This window comes from Triturus cristatus, chromosome 3_2 (genome assembly GCF_964204655.1).
Source record: "Triturus cristatus chromosome 3_2, aTriCri1.1, whole genome shotgun sequence".
Taxonomy (NCBI): Eukaryota; Metazoa; Chordata; class Amphibia; order Caudata; family Salamandridae; genus Triturus; species Triturus cristatus.
In genome coordinates, this window is record NC_140584.1 from 380259468 (window position 1) to 380282963 (window position 23496).

The 23496-nt window shown below is 43.9% G+C and overlaps 1 protein-coding gene across 4 annotated transcripts in view; it reads right to left on the minus strand.

Annotated features, from left to right (window-relative positions):
- The window catches only part of CDCA8 (cell division cycle associated 8), a 184904-nt gene that overhangs the window by 150561 nt on the left and 10847 nt on the right, over nt 1–23496 (minus strand). The gene's annotated exons all lie outside the window — the stretch shown is intronic.

A 23496-nucleotide genomic window follows, 5' to 3' on the forward strand; every position in this document is an offset into this window, starting at 1 on the left:
CAGTCTGGCTACAGGACGAACATGGCACAGGGTGCAGTTGCACAGTCTGGCTACAGGCGAACATGGCAGTGTGCCATGTTAGTCCTATAGCCAGAATGTGCACACTGCACTCTGTGCCATGTTCGTTGTGTAGCCAGACTGTGCACACTGCACTCTGTGCCATGTTCGTCTTGCAGCCAGACTGTGCACACTGCACTCTATATCATGTTCTTTGTGTAGCCAGACTGTGCACACAGCTGTATTTGTATCACGTTTGTCCTGTAGCCAGTGTGCACAGTCTGGCTACACAACGAACATGGCACAGAGTGCAGTGTTTACACTTGTCTCATGTTTGTTCTGTAGCCAATGTGCACAGTCTGGCTACACAAACAACATGGCACAGAGTGCAGTGTGCACAGTCTGCCTACACAAACAACATGGCACAGAGTGCAGTGTGCACAGTCTGGCTACACAAACAACATGATACAATGTAGTGTTCAAACTCTGGCTATATGAAGAACGTTTATAATCAAATGTGCCCCGAATGGTCGGGGAGGCTTTCTTCAGGACCTTAGGTGAACGTGATGTAGGGGGTAAGTGGATAGTGTCCAAATCCAAAGGGTTGAAAGTTCGAGTACTACTCGTATGAACTTAGGAAGAGGTAGTACCTTAGAGGTTCGAAATCCAAACTTCATAAAACAGGGGTGCGTGTTTACGCGGATTAGTAACGGGCACGACTTGTGCGGACGCTATCTTCCTGTTTCAGAAACCCTTTGGATTTGGACACTATCCACTTCCCCCTCTACATCACGTTCACCTAAGGTCCTGAAGAAAGGCCCCCCGACCCTTCGGGGCACGTAAGGGGCTGAAACATGTCGACCGACCACTCAGACTAAGACTGCAGCGGATTCTTTATATATCCTATGTGCACACAGTTGTATTTTAAACATTTTCCTTGCACCTAACGAAATAAAGTCAAATCCAGGTAGCAAGAGGAATTTTTACGCATCAACACCACTTGAGCACTACTAACTTTCCATTTTTTATTAAAAAAAAATTTTTTCCAGCTCTGAACTGAGTAATTGCTTGCACAACAAAGTAATATTAACACAATAAAAGTGGTATAAAAGAAGGATGTGCGTATTTGCAAACCTTTTTTCTGGAAAACTACACAAAGTTCTAGAGGAAGTTTTGCAAACGTCAGGCAGTTGCAAGGTCACTCACTTGTCAGATTTGAAGGGAAAATCACGAATTTTGTGACAATTTATGAAGTACAAGGGAAGCTTCAGAATCATCACACATTTGCCATTGTGCATAATTAACTCTGCCAACTGCAGTGAAAAGGTCTGCATGTGTTTTCCATCTTGGCTGGGCTTAATTCGAATGAACATTATCTTGCAACATGTTCAAAATGGTCTTGCAATGAACAGAAAATCTTTCTATGGTGTGGAAGCAGACAACTGGGAAAATGCAAGTTTATACTACAATTAAATTTGGGACACCCTACTGTCATTCAACGCTCTTCCATGGAACATAGTGATCAATTTTTTTCAAAAAAATCAGTGCAGGAGATCAGAGTTTCTCCATGGAGTCTACTGCTAGTGCTCATGAATGCAGTGCTTACTGAACACAAACATTGACTATCTTGACTCCATCTTATCCCTTTTTCTTCCACTACCCTACACTTCCTGTCACCTTACCTCAAACTTGCAATTACTTTTTCCCTTCTCGGTTACGGTTTCTCTGTCCTTCTCGCATTCCTTCTTTCACCTTTTTAGGGCGAGCTTTGGCAGCGCAAGTGCTGCTGCAAGGCATGCAGTATTGGTGTATGGCTTTGAAGCCCCGCCCATATTTTTAATTCGATTGCGTCATTGTCCTTTGTAAACGCTGGCATCCGTGTCAGTATTAGGCTCGTTAGTCCCTCCTTGGTACCACCTTGTCCTCATTTGTAACCTCCCAGGAGGACTGGCCCTTTTACTTCTGTTGCGACACAGTATGTCATTTCTAGTCCGTAGGCACTATTTTTTCAATGCATTTCTCCTACTGCAGGCACAACGTGCTTTCCTACATTTAACATTCAGCGCACAATGCGCGCTTTCACTTTCAAGCAGCCCCGAAAAAATGGTGGCTGCTTCTTCTAAGTGAAAATGGTCTCGCATTTACAAGAGTTTTGATCTATTGCCACTGTAAATTTAAACTCTCGTAAATGCGAGACCTATTGCATTGCAAATGCTGGTTTAACGAATTTTGTATAATATAGGGAGGACCAATGGAGTTATGCGGCAAGGGACGACCACATATGGCAGGAGTGACTACATTTTGCAGCAAGAAAATGCAAATTAGGAGGTTTAATGCTGCACATTTTATGATGAAATAATACTATCATTTTAACACATGGTAACACTGTCTGGAAAATATTTCACCTTATTACTACCAGTTTAATACTCCAACCTTTACGAAGGGTCTTCCACCGCACAGGAACATTTGTCGCCACGTTTTTTGTAACTTTTGTTCCACTTAAACTGGAAACTGTTTTTTGTGTAAAGTCTTCAGATTATGCAGCTGATGATGGTTTATGTGGCAAATGTGCCAATTCCATTATTATGCAGAAATTGCAGCAGAATCACATAATTCCAGTGGCCCTGAATATAGGGTTGCAAACCAGTGTCTTGGAATGCATGCACCAGATGTTTGACCGCTATGACAAGGCTAATACTGCTTGCCACCGAATCACTGGCATATCACTCTCTGGAATATGATTTGCATGAATATTAGTTTGTAATGGTAACAATGACTGACTGGCGATCTGGCAGAGTTGTCTAATCCCGAGCTTTACAGGGGCACATCTAGACCATTTGAAAGGAAATGGAGATAGAAAGGAGAAGAGAGACAATCTGAGGATAGGGTGAAAAAGAGGAATGGGAATGAGGATATGGATTAGAGAAAGAGTGGAGGGAAGGTACTAGAGAAAAAGAAAGACACAAAGATGAGAGAGTAATTGAAGAAAGAATGAGGTGAAGATGAGCAATGTTTAGTATTAGACAAGAGGACTCAGATAGGGAGTCACAGAGATATTGTTCGAGATAGGAGGACGAAAGGGACAGATGGAAAGCATGAGAGAGCAGAGGGAAGGATGAGTGAAAAGGAGATAGGAAAAGAGCAGTTTGAGAGTTAAAAATTAGTTACAAATGCATGATTTGAAGGTGGTTCCACTTTGCTGAAGTAGATTGGCTCCAAAATTCATTGAAATTATATTTTTACTCCTTTAAATGAAATTAAATAAACATGAAACAATAATTATGTATGTATATAGTAAATATTTCTAAGTGGCTCTTGTGCCCTTTAAATACAAATAAGCATACACAGAAGGTACTATGAAAACAATTTCAACTTTGCCATGAGGTCAGATGGCTTGCAACAACACAGAATACAATTTTTATATATTAATGCTTATTTTTTTAGTCACCACATGGAGTTTCGCAATCTTTGTTTTTGTTCTTCAAATACTTTACATCAATGTACTTCATTCTTTTTTACCTTTTAAAGTGACTTCTACCACATTAGGTGAAAAAACAATATTACTGAATTAATGGGAATTACAAAAGGTGCTTTAAATCATAGAAAATACAGACAAGTAGAGGAGAAATCTGTCACGAAGAGCAGCACCACGGTATGTCCTTGGCTCAGACTGCAAATAGTATCTATTATTGTGGACAAGTGAAAATTCAAGAATTGTTCATATGCCATAAGTGCAGAAGCAATCTGCCCGCATTTGAACATTGCCAAATGTATACTTTTGTACATGCAAAAATTACTACACTTCAGATACCTGAAATGTTTCTGTATCCTCATGCACAATGGTGCACTGAAAGTCTTGATTTTGTTAGTAAATGCTTTCCTCTTGGGCTCACCACAAACTCCACCCATAGTCCATACCTCAATTTGGTGAGTACCTGCATTTAATTTTTCCCAATTAAAGCACTGATTCCAAGGTCATGCAGTGAACAAAACCATACGTAACGAGCTGGACTGCGACATTCCACTGAAAAAAAAAAACAGTGTGCCTGCAAGTGCACTGCCTGGAAGTAAAATATGCTTGAAATTAATGCGTTGTCCTTATCGGCAGACAGAACTGATGGACAGAGTTGTTGCCGGAGCTAAAGCCTGGCAAGCCGAGCAGGAAGACAACGTAACCAGAGTCGATCAAACTTGCAGCCTGATAGCTAAGCTCCTCCCTCCTACATACGTGCCTCGATATTTACCAACGTGTTATTAACGGACAATGAGCGGTACCGGAGGGGAATAGCCAACGGCACGGGAGGGGGAAAGCAACAATGTGGGAAAGGCTGCACAACCATGGAGAGCAGGGCAAAGTGCCAACTGGAGGCATATGAATGAGCCCTAGGATATGGTTCACCGCTGTCCCCAACAACAACAAACACCATGCAGCAATCAAATTAACACCTTCGCTGCTGCGGACATTCCGCTGCAGCGCTGGGGGGGGCAGGGGGGCAGCGCGGCGGGCCTGTGCTCATGACGGAGCCGCTCCGTCATGAGCCACGGTTGACCTGTGCTCATGACGGAACGGTTCCGTCATGACTCCGCCCATTTGGGTTGTCCCCCCGCACAGGCGGGGAAACAGCGCCGCGTAGGCGGAGCGGCCGCCAACGGGCGTGTCATGACGGAACCGTTCCGTCATGAGCACACGGCAACCGTGGCTCATGACGGAACGGTTCCGTCATGAGCGGGGAAGGGGTTAAAGAAGTTCCACCCATCAAAGCAACAAGGAGCGAATGAGAAAAAGTACTTGGGCGACGGGAGGCTGATAAGAGAAAAACATACGAGGAACACAGGAAAAGAACGCCTTCAACCAATAGAAAGGAGGAGAAAAAAAATGATAAGCACACAGACCAATATGAAGGGAAGGCGAAGGGAAGGTAAGCCCCTTTCAGCTAAATTTAACACAAAAGATTTAACAAGCACAGCAGAAGCGCTGTGCAGACAAAACCTAAAAAAGGCTAAACATTGAAATGTTTTACGTAATGAAAAATTCCTAGTTTGAATACATAATACACCGGCATCTCATCCTTTGGGAACATGACACCCTTTCTATAATCATAGCATTGATTTCAAAATTAAAATATTAAAAAAATAAAAAAATTCTGCTGTAACCCACAACTGTGTAACAAAATCTATAAAACAGATCAATCAATAACAACAAAGTAACAAATGTTCCCTGGTTGTGCATGCGAACTCTTGGAACAATCTATGGCTATTACTTTGTAGCAAACCTGGGAGAATGAGACGTAACAGCTGACTTCTACATAACAAGCATTGAAAATGCAATAGGTCTCACCCTTATTTAAGTTAAAGCAATTCTGTTTGTAATTAGGTTGCTTTTTAGCTTTGCTTTTATTAGTGTTTTTCAAACTTTCATGTACATAACATGCATATGTATGCATGCATTTATATTTATATAGATATGCAGATGTATATCTATATATATATATATTCACTGAAAAAACCATAGGTTTCAGGGGTGTTATAGTTAGCTGGACTTTTCACTCGTACAAAACCATTGAAATTCCCCCGTTATAGTTAGTTCAGCTAACTATAACTCGCGCGCCCGCAATGCACTGCTGATGACGTCACGTATTACATCACTCATGACATGGTCAGTGACATCACTGATGACATCTCAAATGACATCACTGATGACATCATCCAGTGAATGTGTGTTTTTCTGAAAATTACATATGTTTTATACATGTATATCTCAAGGTCGATGGAAGAATAAATGGGTATATAAGTGTCTAAATGGATGATTTGTTTTTGAAAAATTGATTGTATAACTGACTGATTAAGTGTATCTTAGTGAATACATGGCTTAGTGAGTAATGTTTAAATGTGTAAATATCTGTATCAGTCTCTCACTTTGTGTATAAGTGGCTGCATGGGTTGGTGAGTAGCTACATGAGTGTCTATATAGGTTATTAGTTAGTTTTTTGATTATCAGTATGAGTGTGAGTGTCTGTATGGTTCGGTGGGGGTATTACGTAGTGCATAGTTGCATGAATGAGTGACTCACTGTTTGTATGTGTTGAAGACAGCATGTGTGCAGGACTGTATGGGTGGATGAGTGTGTGCATGGGTGTGTTAGTGAGTGATAGACTGTCTCAATAGTGTCTTTATGAGTAACTACATATGTTTTAAACTAGTATATGTGACTATTGGTTTATATAAGTAAGTGAGTATATATCACAGTGAGAGATTGAAAGAGTTCCTGGATGAATAAGTATGTGTTTCTATAAGTGATTGTTTAAAAGACTAAGTATGTGTAAGTTTCTGTAAAAGTAAGTGTGGTGGTGTGTGTATAACTGTATATGCAAGTAAATGGATGTTTGATTCTTTATTAGCATGAGTGACTATGTGTGTGAGTAACTATGGATGAGTGGCGTTGTGTAACAGGATGTATAGGTGTCCGAGTACATATGATGAGTGAGTACATATATGAGTGACTGTATAGGACTGTTGGTGAATGAGTGGATGTGTATGTGGATCTTAGAATTACTGAATAGGTTGTCGGAACTGGTATTGGTATGTCCATTGTTTTGAACATTGTAGTTTCTATTTTTGAATGTGTGTATCAAAGGTTATATTAGGGGAAGAGGAGGTCTGCCACTCTATCACAAGGATGATGTCATCAGTGATGTCATTAGTGATGTCATTTGAGATGTCATGAGTGATGTCATGAGTGATGTCACTGACCAGGTCATGAGTGATGTAATATGCGAGGTCATCAGCAGTGCATTGCGGGCGCGCGAGTTATAGTTAGCTGAACTAACTATAACGGGGGAATTTCAATGGTTTTGTACGAGTGAAAAGTCCAGCTAACTATAACGCCCCTGAAACCTATCGTTTTTTCAGTGAATTTCTAAGGTTTTTTAAATGGTAATTTCTAACTATAAAGTGCCTGAAGAAAGAAGAAAAAACGCACAGAAAGAAAATAAAGAAATGCAGAAAGAAGCAACAGAAGTCCTCAAAGACAAAGAAAAGTGCAGGAAGAAGGATAACGTGCAGAAAGAACAAACAGAAGAGCAGAAAGAAGCCTTGTTGCAAAATCATCCTGTACCCTCCACTTTTTCAGACGGATACTGATGGTAACTGAGTCTGACTAACCAGTCCTAGAGCCAGTGCTATGTTAAAAGACACTCAGAATAGAGTGAAAACACCTACATACACTAGGGAACACAATGCGTTGGGATGCCCCTGTGATCAGCATGACCTCCTCTGTAAGCCCCTAGTATATAATAGGGCAGGGGATTAAAACCACCTCTTAAAACGTGCCACAGGGCGTGTTTGCACACGTTAACTCAGGCCCCGTCCCCTCCCTTCACCACTGTGTAAACACACCCTGTGGCTGTTTTTAGTCGGGAGATTAAGTCCCCTTGAATCCTGAGGGTCCCTAGGGTCCAACTAGACCACTATGTACCTCCAGAAAGCGCCACAGAGCTGAGTTGCAGAGAGATGTAAAAAAGGGGCACGGCCTAGACCACCTCTCTGCAACGCAGCGGAGTGGTGCTTACTGGAAGCACCTGGTGGGCTAGTTGGCCCCCAGGGTCCCTCAGGATTGAAGGGGAATTATTTCCCCAACTTAAAACGCGCCACAGGGCTTGTTTGCACACGTTAACTCAGGCCCCGTCCCCTCCCTTCACCACTGTGTAAACACACCCTGTGGCTGTTTTTAGTTGGGAGATTAAGTTCATTTGAATCCTGAGGGTCCTTAGGGTCCAACTAGCCCACTAGGTACCTCCAGTATGCGCCACAGAGCTGCGTTGCAGAGAGGTGTAAAAAGTGGCACGGCCTGGACCACCTCTCTGCAACGCAGCTCACTGGCGCTTACTGGAAGCACCTGGTGGGCTAGTTAGCCCCCAGGGGCCCTCAGGATTGAAGGGGAATTATTTCCCCAACTTAAAACGCGCCATAAGGCGTGTTTGCACACGTCACGTCAGGCCCTTTTCCCTTCCTTCCCCACTGTGTAAACATGCCCTGTGGCCGTTTAAGTTGGGAGATTAAGTCCCCTTGAATCCTGAGGATCCCTAGGGGAAAAATAGCCCACTAGGTACGTCCAGTAAGCGCCATTGCAGAGAGGTGTAAAAAGGGGCACGGCCTGCACCACCTCTGCAACGCAGAGCAGTGGCACTTGCTGGAAGCACCTGGTGGACTAGTTGGCCCACAGGGTCCCTCAGGATTGAAAGGGAATTATTTCCCCAACTGAAAACGCGCCACAGGGCGTGTTTGCACACGTTACCTCAGGCCCCGTCCCCTCCCTTCACCACTGTGAAAACGCGCCCTGTGGCCGTTCAAAGTTGAGAGATTAGGTCCCCTTGAATCCTAAGGGTACCTAGGGTCAAACTAGCCCACTAGGTACCTCCAGTAAGCGCCACAGAGCTGCGTTGCATAGAGGTGTAAAAATGGGCGTGGCCTCAGAACACCTGTCTGCAACGCAGCTCCCTGGCGCACACTGGAGATACCTGTTGGGCTAGTTGGCCCTCAGGGACCCTCAGTATTGAAGGGGAATTAATTCCCCAACTTACAACTGGCCAGGGGGCGCGTTTGCAGAGTGCTGCAAGGAGGGGGCGTGGCCTCCAGCGCGATTGTTGAAAAAAATACATTTGGCCCTCCCAAGGCCTTAATCGGCCCCGGGGACCCCAACCCCCGGGTCATGGCCTTTTTTTTATTTAAATTCTTTAGGAGGGGGCTGCGTTGCCCCCCCCTCAGGCCACTTATGGCTCCGGGGACCCCATCCCCCGGGGCCGGCCTTTGTTTTTTATTATTTTAAAAATATATATGTTTATAGAAACACCTAGGACATGCTGGACAAACCGTATGTACCCATCAACAATGACGATTTGCGTGATATTCATTAAAAGGCGACTATGCATAGAATGAATCCACATGGAATGTATTTACACCGCTAGTGAAGCTCTGACGTGTCTGACGCCCTACCGTGCCTAATCCCGGCGCCCCCGCCGGTGGGTACTCTCCAAGTAGACACCCTTGTCGTTTATTTATACAAACATGGGTAGCTATTGACGGGCACATTTAATATACACGCACACCAAGCCATTCAAAGGGGATTCGACAAAAATTCGACCAAACTATGCAAGAAACCCCCCTCACGGTTAATAAAAAACACATCCACCGCCGGATGTGTAATACTTTTTATTTTACTCTCAGGAAAGGAGACGAACCTCACTTGAGAGTCACAGCGTGCTCCTGGCTGAGCCCAATGCTGTGTTACACCCACCAGTGCCCGCCGATTGCTTACCCCTCTGTGTTGTATTCCACCAGCTAGTGCGTATGCTATGACACTCTCTAGCCCATGTGCACTGTAACACCATCCCGTGAATATGTCATGCCACACTTGCCTTCGCACGGGTTATATTGCCCCATCTAACATGCCTTCCTCGATGTGTATGTTATAACGCACAGTGCTATGCCATACATATTACAATCTGGGATCCATATCTTTGTCACAGTGCATATGCAACGTTACACTCCCCAGCACATATTTTATATTACAACTTTAGAGACTAGTTATGTTACACAACACTGCCCTGTGCATATTACACTCCAAGGCGCATATCGCATTGCACGCGCTAGTGCCTGTGCTATCTCGCGCTCTCCAATGAATCTGTCATTGCGCACAATGTATTGCATATTATATTTAACGCCCCGGTTCATCCTATATCACACTTTTTGGTGCATAGTTTATACCATATACTACATCTAGTTTTCATTTTCAATCGTGCTCTCAGGACTATGTTCTATATAACACTGTGTTCACCTACCCTTTTCACGGGCATTACATTTTGCGATGGGGGGGGAGGGTCAGGGGGTGTTTCTGCCAAGTGAGCCCGGAGTCACAGTCACAAACGTCCTCTTCTTCCTGAATAAAAGTGAGATTATGCTGCATACTTGTTCATATTTTAAGTAGTTCGCACAGACACACATTTTAAAAACAATAAAGTTCCTAATACCCACCTTCTCTGAACAGTTAGCTTGCTGCCCCATCCACCTCCTCCCTATCCTCTGTTGTCTGAATCCATGGACTAGCCTCCTCCCTCCTGCCATGCATGGTCTGATGTGCTGCCACTGCCCTCCACTTAGCATGATGTACCAGTCCACTCCTCCTGCCCTCCATTGCCCAATTCTATGGCCCATCATTGACCTCCGGCTTAGCCTCTGTGCTTAGCTTGCTGCCCCTATTCTCCTTCCCCCTTCCCTCCGATGTCTTTGTGCATGCCCCTGCTCCATCCTTTTTGCCCACTATGTTCCATGGACCTGCCACTCCTATCTACTCTGAGTGTTCTGTTGAGCTGCCACTCCCCTCCCACCTGCCTAGCATTGTCAGATGACTGTAACCTGTCCCTGCCACCTCCACCCTGCGTGTCCACATGCCATGCCCCTATCCCCTTCCTCCTGTCCTCCATGGTCCATTTTACTGCCACACCCTTCTGCCCTCCCGGATCTGTTGTGCTGCAACTGCTCCTCCTGCCTGCCCCGCGCGGTCTGTTGTGAGGCCCCCTTCCCCTGAACTCTGTCTGTGCCCAGGTCCTGACCCTCCCTTCTACCCTCCATGGTCCTTTGTGCATGCCCCTGCACCCTCCTTCTTGCCCATCATAGCCATTGTGCTGCCACTAACCCTCCCGCTTGCCATGCATGGTCTTCTGTGCTGCCATGGCCCCTCCCACCTTCCCTGTGTGGTCAGCTAGCTGCCCCTGACCCCCTCCCACCTTCCCTCCATGGTCTGTGTGTATGCCACCATAGTCTCATTGTTGCTCTCCATGGTGTGTCTTGTTTCTAGTGCCCATCCTGCCTGACCTGCATGGTCATCTTGCTGCTCCTGCCCTGCCACCTTGCCCCCAGCCCTCTGTTTCCATGTGCAGACCCCCTATTCCCTCCCTCCTGGCTTGTCTGTTCCATTGTAATGCCCCTGATCTGTCCCTCCTGCCCTTTATGGTCTGTTATGCTGCAGCTTTCTCTCCTGACTGTCCATTATGGTCAGCTAGCTACCATTACCTCTTTCCCATCTGTTCTCTGTTGTCCATGTGCATGGTCCTGTCCCCTCCCTATTGCTTTCTATGGATTGGTGTGCTGCACTCCCGTCCCGCATGCGCTGTGTGGTGTATTGTGCTGCTGCAAACCCTGATGCCTGCCCTGTAGGGTCAGTTTGGTGCACCTCTCCATGTCCCTCCTGTCCTCTGTTATCCGAATCCATGTCCCTACCCCAATTCCTACTGCCTACCATGATTCAATGTACCATACTTGCGAACATTTTGAACTTGGTAAGAGGGAGATTTTGAAAACAAACTGGGGTATTGATTTTCCCCTTTGAGTTACATTGAAAAAGAGGAGATTGTAGACAGGAGACAGATCGAATAAAGCCCATTTGAGCTTAAAAACATAGGACGTTTCCTGGCTGAAACGGGTCTGTTGGCATGTATGGTTGTACTACCACTGCCTCTTCCTTCTGCCCACAATGGTCTATTATATTGCCACAGCCTCTCTTGCCAGTCCTGTATTGTTGGTTTGTTGCCCCTGCCCCCCTTTCCACTGCCCTCCATAGTCTGTTGTGCGGCCACTGCCCTTCCTGCCTGCCCAGTGTGGTCAAATTGTTGCCTCTGCACTCTCCTACCTGCCTTCAATTTTCAGAGTCCGTGCCCCTGGCCTCTGCCTCTCAACAGTATCCTAATGAACAACTAGATTGCTAACATTCTATATTTATTACAAAAGTGTGGAACGCCTGACGTCATCTTGATGTAATCAAAACTGTAATACCTAGAGTATTTCCTTTAGAAATTACATATATGAGAGGGTCTTCTTTGCATCAAAATTATGGTTAGTGCTCTAAAAAACTAAAATGAGGACATATTTTCTGAGTTTTCAAATGGCGACAAAGAACTTTTAAATTATTTGTAATATTTATGTTTTTTTATCCAGTTGACCACTTGATTAAATGTTGCACCTTGGCGAGAGGATGTGGTGTTACTTCCAGAGCTGCAGACTTTTCAACTGGGGAACCAGGTTGGAGTTTCTGCTTCAGCTTCTGCTCAACATTCTGTGATTGTGGTCAAATCACTTAATCTCCCCATGTCTACAACCAAAATGAATTTGATCTTGTGTGATGTAACCAATGCTATTGTAAAGCATTCCAATACCTGACAAGTCTGCACTATATAAAACTGCAAATACACAAAAAATAAGTGTTTTGCACACTTCTGTCATTGGGCTACATGTGGGCTACATCTGGGTGATATTTGTGCTGCATTTAGGCTCTTTTGTGTCTGGTGGCCATCTTGGGAGATTTATTTGTTATGAAGTTTCCTAATTTCCTCATTTACTGCAGTCTCCTCAGTAGGAAATGCTTTCAGTTTTTTACTTTGATTCCATCAAGAAGGTATTCAGATATGTCACACATTTGCCATAAATTCTGAATGTTAGCACTCTAGTTGCTCATTAGATCACTGTGGTAAAGCTACTGCTCACCACGGAAGTCTGCTGCTGGTATTAAAAGTGCATGTTTCAGTCTGCATATCAGAATGTTTTGATGAAATAGAAGGATTTGAGAAGTCACTCAAAATGTGCCCTAATTTTTCTTTCTGCAGAACTAATCATAATTTCTATGGCAAAATGAACCCCCTCATTTTGTTCCTTTGTAAATTAAATGTTTTAAGTGTTACCAGTTTATTCCAATCAAGATGGCTTCAGGTGTGCCATACTTTTGTCATAAGTAAGACTGTTAGCGCTCTAGTTGTTCTTTAGAACACTCTGGGAAGCTGCAGTAGAACACAAAGGAATCAACTGACAGTCTCTGCCCTTGTTGGATGTACATGTTTTACTGAGAATGTCAGACTTCATTCTCACATTACTGAGAAAGATAATGTGAATTTACAGAAAATATGCTCTCAGTTAGCTTATAGATCACCTTCCAAACCTCTGTGGGAAAAGCATGAGAAAATAGTTCTCTCTCAAACATGATTCATGATATCACAGCAGAAGGCTTTTTTACATGGTAAAATCACCTTAGAACACACCACAATTCCTAAAACGAGTATGGTACCATCAACAAATGATTTATAATGTAACTAAAGTCTTAAAACCTTCTATTAACTGCAATACTTTTTAATGAGGTGCTATCATGTATATTGGTCCCAAGATGGCTGCCAACACTTCTTGGATGAAGTGCTGGCAGCCAATCAGATCTCACGATGAGATGTGTGGTTAGGCTCCGCCCAGATATATATGTGATTTTACTTTTGATTTTCTCAGGAACTACTGAACAGATTTACACCATTTAAGCAAAAGGCACATGCCTGACCTGAGGACTACCTCTTTGCCAAAGTTCAAGTAATTCTGTTCAGCAGTTCAGGTTGTACCTTCGACTAAAGGTCCTATGGGAAAATGCATGGGGAAAACGCGTTTTGGGACCCCCCTTTTTTCTCATCCCCCGCTTGACGTATCACCCCGAGACTTTCAGGGTAGGAGCTGAGCGGAGCGCCCCATTAGTTTTGAAAATTTCACGAAGATAAGTCAACCGGCGCCAAAGTTATTCAAAATAGAATTTTCAGATTTCCTATGGGAACTCGGTCCTAACTAGAACTATCTACTGGTGACCGCCAGTAGATAATATTAGAGAGTGAGTAGTAGAGAGTGAGTAGTAGAGAGTGAGTAGAGAGTAGTGAGTAGTAGAGACTGAGTAGAAGAGTGAGAAGTAGAGAGTGAGAAGTAGAGAGTGAGAAGTAGAGTGAGTAGTAGAGAGTGAGTAGTAGAGAGAGAGTAGAGAGTGAGTAGTAGAGAGTAGAGGGTAGAGTAGTAGAGAGTGAGTAGTAGAGAGTGAGTAGTAGAGAGTGAGTAGTAGAGAGTGAGTAGTAGAGTAGTACAGTAGTAGAGTGTAGAGAGTAGAGTAGAGAGTAGTAGAGAGTGAGTAGTAGAGAGTGAGTAGTAGAGAGTGAGTAGTAGAGAGTGAGTAGTAGAGAGTGAGTAGTAGAGAGTGAGGAGTAGAGGGTAGAGTAGTAGAGGGTAGAGTAGTAGAGGGTAGAGTAGTAGAGTGAGTAGAGAGAGCGAGTAGTAGAGAGTGAGTAAAGAGTGAGTAGAGTGAGTAGGGAGTAGTAGAGAGTGAGTCGTAGAGAGTGAGTCGTAGAGAGTGAGTCGTAGAGAGTGAGTCGTAGAGAGTGAGTCGTAGAGAGTGAGTCGTAGAGAGTGAGTCGTAGAGAGTGAGTCGTAGAGTAGTAGAAAGAAGCAGAGAGTGAGTAGTAGAGAGTGAGTAGTAGAGTGAGTAGTAGAGAGTTAGTAGTAGAGAGTGAGTAGTAGAGAGTGAGTAGTAGAGAGTGAGTAGTAGAGAGTGAGTAGTAGAGTAGTACAGTAGTAGAGTGTAGAGAGTAGAGTAGAGAGTAGTAGAGAGTGAGTAGTAGAGAGTGAGTAGTAGAGAGTAGTACAGAAGTAGAGTGTAGAGAGTAGAGTAGAGAGAAGTAGAGAGTAGTAGAGTAGAGAGTAGTAGATTAGAGAGTAGTAGAGTGAGTGAGTAGAGAGTAGTAGAGAGTTAGTAGTAGAGAGAGTGAGTGAGTAGTAGAGAGTGAGTAGTAGACAGTAGTAGATTATGCTTGAAAGGTGTACATTTTGCTGTAGAAATCGATTTTACTAATGTCTTGTGTGGTGGGGTGCCATAATTAGATGCAAGCTACCACGTTAAAATAACTGCCTATAACGGGCTGCTAATATAGATAATACACAGAGACGCCACAATTCTGCCACTAAAACGGGTGAAAGACGTTTGCAGCACATTTTGCGATGAGTTGTTTTCGGGGAGTCACAGTGGCGGGTTGCACCGCGCTAGTCTCAGACGTGCGCCTGGCAGTTTCCGGGACACTGGTTCCCATCTGAGCGGAGGTCGAGAGGCTTCCGGTCCTGGGAGTTAGTGGCATAACCCTGCTCTCTGGCCTCAAGAGAAAAGGTGGCCCTTTAAACAGTTCGCAAAATGTGTACGGAGAGATACCGGACCTCAGAATACCACTAGGGTTATCACAACCCCATAACTCCTGGAAGACGCAGGCTAGTAAGCACTATAAACAGTGTCTTATGACCAGATATCCAACGCATCAAACGTGTGCAGGTAAGGAGGTCCTGTGATATTACAGAGCCAGGCAAGGAAATGCCTGATCACTTCTTTAACCGGTTAAACCACCTGCTCCATACATCTATCTATGTTAACCTTGCAGCCACAAGTTCCAGTCCCACCCAATATGACAGTAGCAGGTGCCTTGCCCCTGCGAGCGGAGTTTGCCACTGTAACCTGCAGGTCACACATGTGAACTTAACATAGCTCACAAGACCAACGCACTTCTGCTGAACTCAGGCAGATCAGAGAGTCGTATCCCTGTCAAAGAGCTCGACACTTTTACGCATCTACTATTGTTTACACTGCGGGTCATGACTGGACCCTCCCATTCAGCCATTCATTGTGCCAGCTAACTATAACACCTCAATCAAAGAGCCAAGAAGCAATGCGGATTCTGGGTGTGTGCTAACGAAATTGTAACTATTCCACAAAAACACACTTCATCTTACTGCGCCCTATTCGATCAGACACAACAGGAAAATAATTGACTGCAGACCTGACCACATTCCCACAATAAACTGTTGCACGTATAACAACCCTTTTAACTTGAAAACAGCTCAGTTCCTCAAACAGAAACGAGAGCGAGAAAGGATTTTGCTAATGTGTGCTAAGGGTGTCGCGAGATTCCGGGGGGGGGGGGCGGGTGCATTTATATCAGGGGTCAAGAGAGGAATTAGGCCAAGCGGTACCCTAGAGGTGTGAGTAAAGAAAGAGCGGGGGCCACAGGTATCAGACGGGGTACGTGGAGGAGCAGACACGAAAGGGTATGTGAGAAACGGGCAGGTAACAAAGGGCACGAGACGGAAGGGGCAGATTTTAAAAGGGCAGTCAGGAACGTGTAGACACAAAGTCGGAATGAACGACCTGAGGCACGAGACGGCAGTGAGGGTCACACTGGAGTGAAAGTGGTTGGAAGGGGCAAATACAAAGGGAGAAAGGATGGAAGAGACGGTAAGCAAAGGGCAAATGTCAGGACGTAGAAGAGGTTTGGAGTGGGACCCAAAGTCCGAGCAGACACTGCGGAGTAACGGGATGGTAGCGGCGAGTGTTCCTTCTTTAAAGTTCTGGAAATGCCGTCAGTATTAAAACTAGTTGGGCTAGACTAGAAGAAACGTACAAAGCAAAACAAATGCCGTAATACCTGTTAAACAAAGTATATATGAACACCAAGTAACCGCAAGAAAGATACAGAAATTTCAACAAGAGGAAATACAGATCAAGCCCAGGCGAGTTTGTCACCGTCGTAGAAACCTCGCTTGCGAATGCAAAGAAAACTAGCTGCTCTCGCACGCACAACGAATGGTGCGCGGGCACGCGCCACTGCGACCCATGTGATTTCAATTATCGCGCCCGTTTCTGGGCACGATAATTGAAACCACATGGCCTATTGGTGTCTATTACACCCACCAAATGCGTAATAGACACCAATAGGCCATGGGCTGAGCAATGCGCCCGCCTTTGGCCTATAGCGTGCTGGCTTTCAAAAAAGCACTCACGCAAAGGCCAATAACGTGCAACAGAAGGAAAGGCACACGCTCGTGCGTGTGCCATTCCTAGGTCAGCTCCAAATCCCCGTTTTTCATCTACTAAATGTCTCACGCTGCGCAGTGCAACGCTAGGCGCGAGACCTAAAAATGGGGCACTGTAGGAAGAGGCAAAATTATTGAAAAGACCCCCCCACATCCACCCCGTCCTAATAAATCACATGAAGGCCTCCTGAAGTGGATACGCTCATCATTCACAAACGTATGAGTAGTGGTCCCCTATCATGTGATACATTTGGCTAGACCTGGATTTGAATCTACAGGGCTGGACTTATTTTTCTATTATATGTAATGACCTACAAGATGAAGTATCCAAACTGATACTAGCTCAAAAGACAGGAAAGCCTTAAGAGTAATATATGGCATTGGGAGGCCTCAATTGGCAACCATTCTTTTAGCTGAAATGCGTTGGACTAAATATTTTGAGGGGTTCCATTCAAGAATATGCTATTTATTATGGATATAAATGACAATGTACCCACTACTTAAAGGCTACTTCTAGCTTCAGCTGCTGTAACCAGGTGTTCTGGATTTGCCTGGACAGTCCCCGTTTTGGAACATCTGTTTGTATGCCATCATATACACTACATGTCCAGGTTATCGGACAACCAGTGAAGATGCATACCTCAGTTAAAATAACAAGCATGTTGACACCATCATCTGCATTTCTCTTGTGGAGCTGCTGACTGATGTGGTGGGAAGGCATGTTCCTTTATACCAGATTACCTGTTATATACATACATACATACACACACACACACACACACACACACACACACCCTGCATATAAAGGCTAAGTGCGTAGCCTGACATTGGGAGTTTCACAGTATACCATATTTGTGGAATTTAATTAAGTTAAAGAAAAATGCTGCATAACTCGAAGGCTTGGTCGGACATTGGTCATAAAAAAAAAAAATGGCAAATCCTATAGGTCTCAGCAATGCCCGGGCTGTTGGCCTGGTCAATGTGAATGTCTTTTAGCCATGTTGTCTAGCAGCCCATCTGTTGTTCAGCACGGTTACTGAAAGCCCAGAAACACAGGATGTTGAGCCGATGCAGAGTCCAAATGTGGCGGTGATAGTGATAAACAGTTGAGGAGCGTTGAAGTGAAGTGAGGATGTGCCGTAACAGCCAGAGCTGCCAACAGGTGAACCAGCTTTGAATCTCTGGGTCGGCTGAACAATTTGTGATTCTGGGCAAATCACTTAAACTTCCCCCTGTGGGCAAATCACTTACGCTTCCCCTGCCTATGACAATGAATGTGTCATTGGGTAATTTAACTGGTGAGCATTAAAAATGCTCCAATATCATCGGCTGGTGTTAGCACTACGGCAAGATGGAAGATGGAGCAAGCACTCCAATATGATTGGATCGTGCTAAAAAAAAAAAAAAAAAAAGCAGCAGCGACAAGGGAAGTAGTGGGGGTGGCGGGTCAAGCAGGAGAGGTTAGGGAGATGGGCCAGCAACAACGGGAAACAAAAACCCAAGCAGGATCAGCACCACAAATGAAGGTGTTATTGTGTAATGTAACTGGTGAGCACTGAAAGCGCTGCAATACCAAGGGCTTGTGTTTGCGCTAAGGTAAGACAGAGCAAGCTCTCCAATACCATTGGATTGTGGAAACAAAAATAACCAAGTGCTCTTGGGGTTTTAACAACTTTAAAAAAAAATGCACTTGTTTATGTGCACGGTAATGCATTTGAGTAGTACATGTACATGGGAGACGGCCTGAAAATACAAGTACTCCTATGGAATGCTTAAAAACAAAGAGAAAAATAGCTCCGCAAATCGGGAGCTGTGCAAGGAGACGTACTTGGTCCATGCGCTATGGGAGGGCCAACAACAAGAAAAGGGCATGGCACCTGCATGCCATGACGAACAAGCATCATAGAAAATAAGAGTGAAGCTTACAAATGGTGGGAGATGGGCGGCCTGTAAGCCCACAGATAGAACACAACATCGGTTCGAGACAGCACATGGCCTGTCTAACTGAGACCTAAAAAGGACTACACAAATAATGGTTATTAAAGAGAGGTCTCTGGTTCAATAACAAGTAGCAAACATTTGGTAGCCGAGCAGTGGTAGAGGAAGCGTATGCACAGCTGTATTAGGAGTTTTGGAAAGATTCTAGAACATTCTATCACGTCAGCTTTACTTTGTAGAGCACAGACAGTTCTTGTTATGACTCGAATATGCAAAATGTCCCTAATTTGGTGCCCCTCTCTATAATTTTCCTTTACCAAATCGTAATTTATTATGCCAGCTACCAGTGACACAGGTATTACCTTGAAAGCAAAGTTCATCACGTTGAGCTATTTACTGCACTACACCACACTTATTCAGCAGAAAGCAAGCCAGATCACTCCGTCCTAGCATGGTCTCACTCCTGAGCAGCTACTTCTTCCAAAGGACTTGCACTGGCTGAGGTTACTTTCCAGTTCAAATGGCAAAAATATGTATTTTTTTAGTTGTATTTATTGCTTTGACTGTCAGTCTTACAATAATTTAAGTGCAAAAACAACAGTTGATGGACAGAATGCAGAACAATGTCATACATTCACCCCAGTACAGAGATCTGGGCCTAAATCCATTGTTTTTTTGCTCACCATGCCGTTCCAGTTTGAACCAGCCATATGCAAATCAGTCTTGACCCTGTGCCTCATGGGAACAGTCCAACCCGAACTGCCAAGCCAGGTCCTCCCTGGACTGGAAACAAGCATCCTAGGAGCAGTTTCGGGGTTTCACCCATCTTCAGCCAGGATAGCTTGATTCCAGTGGCATGGATAGCACGGGACCCACGTCTGGGTGTACCCTTCCCACTCGGGGTGACAAATGCAAAACTAACAGTTGATGGACAGAATGCAGAACAAAGTCATACATCCCTTGCTTACTTTGCCACTGGATTCAAGATAGCCTGGCTGATGACGGCTGTAAGCCAGAAACCGGTCCCAGGATGCTTGTTTCCGGTCCAGGGAAGACATGGCATGGCAGCTCGGGCTGGACTATTCCCATGAGGCACAGGGTCAGACTGATTTGCATATGGCCATGTCTGAACTGGGGTGGCGGAGTGAGCTAAAGAATGATGATGGATTAAACCCAGATCAGTTGACTGGGGTTGAGTGCTTGCAATGTTCAACACTCCGTCCATCATCCCCTTTGGTTTTGCTAACGATTTAAGACAGCGATTTAAAAACACGAATCATAACAAAACCTACAACAAAGAACAACATATACAGAGCAACCTGCAAATAACGCTGTAGTGTTTGAACGCTACATTTCCATCCAGAAGAATTATCAGCAAATTCAGATATATACAAAATGCAAGTGCAATGAAACCATAAAAGTACACAATTCAATCAGAGGCTTACAGCCAGAAAAACATATACATCAAATAATTAATTGGCTTAAAAACATTTAGGAGCTATAATCCTTCCTGGTAAAAACAATCTACCTATGTACCTTATATGAGAAAGTGCAAAGGGGTATTGGGGGACTGTGTAATCTAAGCACGACCTAGCAGCGTGTTACATTATAAAATATAGGCAAATCTGCAAAGGCTATCTGGTTTAGCTAGTATCTAGCGTAGTAGGCAACTTTCTCAGGCAAGGTCACGTAGCTCATAGAAATGATGCTATAGAATTGACCACACACACACACACCATCTGATTTAATGCACAGCGCCATGGCAGCTTTAACACATCTAACTGCGGAATATTTAAAAAGGGCTAAGAGCCATTGTCGCTGTGTAGAATCATATTTGATGCAAAACAGAATAAAATGGGTTAAGTTGTCCATCCCTCCAAAAGTGGTCAAATCTAACAATGAGCATATGAATTTGTATGAGATCATTCTTTCTCGGTATGATGTCCAGCTAAATTTTTATGTACAGTGTTCGAATCGGGATACAACATATCCACGTATTCAGAGCAGAGGCGGTAGGGCCCAGATTTTGCTAAAGTAGTTACTTGTGAGAGAACCGGGCTTCAGTGCCAGGTATTTTGTTTATCTGCATATATTCAGAACACCATTCTTTAATCAGATCTGCAGTATTCTGCTCTACTCGGGGACACCATCTGCAGCTCATTTAAAATTTTCTGTACATGGAACGGCCAAGTGTTGCTCCAGCAAGTACCACTGGCAGTAACTTCTTCTAGGGTTTCCAGATAAACTGCAGCATTAGGATTTCTTACCAATCTAATCCAATAGATGATTGTCCTGAGGGCTAAAATTTCTAATATTGGTGTAAAATTTAGCTTCGCATAGAGCGCCACTAAAGGGGGGCCAGGTCCAAGCCCCAGTAGAGCTCTTAAACATTTTTTGCGGCTACTTGCAGTGATCAGACGTTCACACACGCCCCATAGCTCCACCCCATACAGAGCAGCCACCACTGCCGTTTGAATATATATTTGCAAAGTAACACTAATGCTTCTGGCACCGGCCTTGTGCCTAAACTTAAAGACTGCACCTGCCATTTGTCTCAGAACTAATGTGGACTTCTGTATTTGGCTGCCCCAGTAAAAATTCCCTGAAAATCGTATACCCATTAATTAATCAAACTGCTTGAAAGTTTCCAAGGGTACACTATCAACCAAAGGCTTCCACTTAAAACAGGAAGAGGGCCTCAGAACCATACTGTTTAGCTTCCATTAAGGGTCAATGACTTTGTGTAGCAGTATCCTCAAAATGTTTTTATAGCCTATGGGCTGAGTTTTCTGTGCATACCATCAATACTGTGTCATCCGTGTATTGTAATAACAGCACCCTCTTCCCAGCTACAGTAGGAATGTCTAAAGGATCTTCCATCAAAAAGTCTGCTACATAATTTAAACAAGCATTTGCAATGCAATAGGTCTCGCATTTGTTAAAGTTAGAGCTGTTCGCGTTACAAATTACAACGTTTTTTACTTTTTAATACCAATGGCAATAGTGCTATGCAAACATAATACTCACCTGCAAATAAACAAACATAAGCAAAAAACTTTGTCATTTTCAACACAGACAGCTCTAACCTTAACAAATGCGAGACCTATTGCATTGCTAATGCTTGTTATAGGTATATTTGTGTATAATTTAAGTCATTAATTTAAGTTGCCGGTATGAAATATGTCCTAAACATGTTAACCCTTTCTGATCTAGTACTCCAATCATTGAAGTAAATTACTGTTTTATACTACTATCTACCCTTCTTATTGTTACTGTATAACTAAGCTCAATAGACGGATGTGAAGGTTCTGGGGAGGCGGTTGGAAGGAGCCCCGTGGATGAGGTGCACAATAAAGATCTCCTTTCCTGAACTCATCAGCTATATCATTTATGAGACAGTCTGCTTTCTTGCAACAACTTTACCATCTGACAAGAACGAGAGGAGAGCTGCATCTTTGTGTGTTTTCCGTCCATATCTAGGCATTTTTGTGTTGGTGCTGATGGCCTTTTTGTTGTTGAATGATTTATATATTTGTGTTTTGTTATGGTGGTTTGATTTCTTAGTCTAATTTTGTAGTGTACGGAGTTCTGTGTTAATTTTTTAAAAAATCTTTCCTAATCCATCTGGTCCTCCAGTTGGGGACGTTTGAAGGTGTTAGGGATACCACTTTGTTGGAGCCATTTGGAGGACAGCTGAGAAAGATGGATACAGTGATTTGCATAGGATCAAACATTTTAGTCAAGTGCTAAAGGCCACCTCTGAGCGTGTGTGCGCGCATTGGTAAAGCGAACACAATGTTCATGTTTGTAAATGTGTTTAAAATAGGTCTGATCTGGTTATGTCTAATTAATATCTCTGGCTTGGTCACATAAATGTCCCTCTTGAGCATGTAAATGTCTTCGCAAGTCCACGTGGTAATTATTCTGGGCTTCTATTAGAAATAGAAAGATCTTTAAAGGAAGCCTGTACAATCTTATAATACCTATCCAACTAAACACCAAAATAGTTGGCAAATGAGTTCACAGCACACCCTTGGACTCCTCTCCCAGCATTCCCTTCACTAGGGGGGCTAGCACATTTCACTCACTCTTAAGATGTTTGCTTCAAGTCAGGCAAAACTTATGTTTAATTGTGTTACACTCATGTTAATAACCGTGGGGTCAGAAACCTTCAGTGGCCCTCGTGGTTTGTAAATGTGTACGGCTCAATAAACATAACTGTAGTTCAATACAACTTCACTCAAACCGAAGCAAAAGAAAACATATACTGTGGCAGCAAAATCAATATGACATTTTTTTTTAAATGGCAAACCCAAAGTCCTTCCCTATGGGGAGCGATATCACACCCGAATCAGCATGACATTAAAATAAAATAACCATGGCAGGTAACACAAAGTTTTCCACTCTGGTTAGCGACATCTCACCTCAGTACCCTGAGTATGAATCCAATACTTCACAGCACCAGCATGAACTAATGTGGGAATCCTTTCTCCGTTCTGAATATCTCTCTACTGATCACTGGAGATGTTTTGTTTATAGGCTCCTCACCCCCAAATACCTTGTGAGGTTTAATGTTGCACAACTTATACCTCCGGGTCGCTAACTGTGCCTATACACCAAATGCACCTCTTACAGCCCGTTTCATGAAGGACTGCATGCGACTCGACTGCTTATTAAGAGTCTTCAAACGCAGCTCCAATGTCCCAGAATGCTCCGCTGTCGCACATGTTCCATTGCAATGCCAAGCAACACTTACTGCTTTGTACGCACTCGACTGCTCCAATCACGCTGCCTTCACAATACGCAAGTCCATTCTCAGCCATTAATACTGATGCAACCCACATTCTGGTCTTCCCAGATGACGGAACA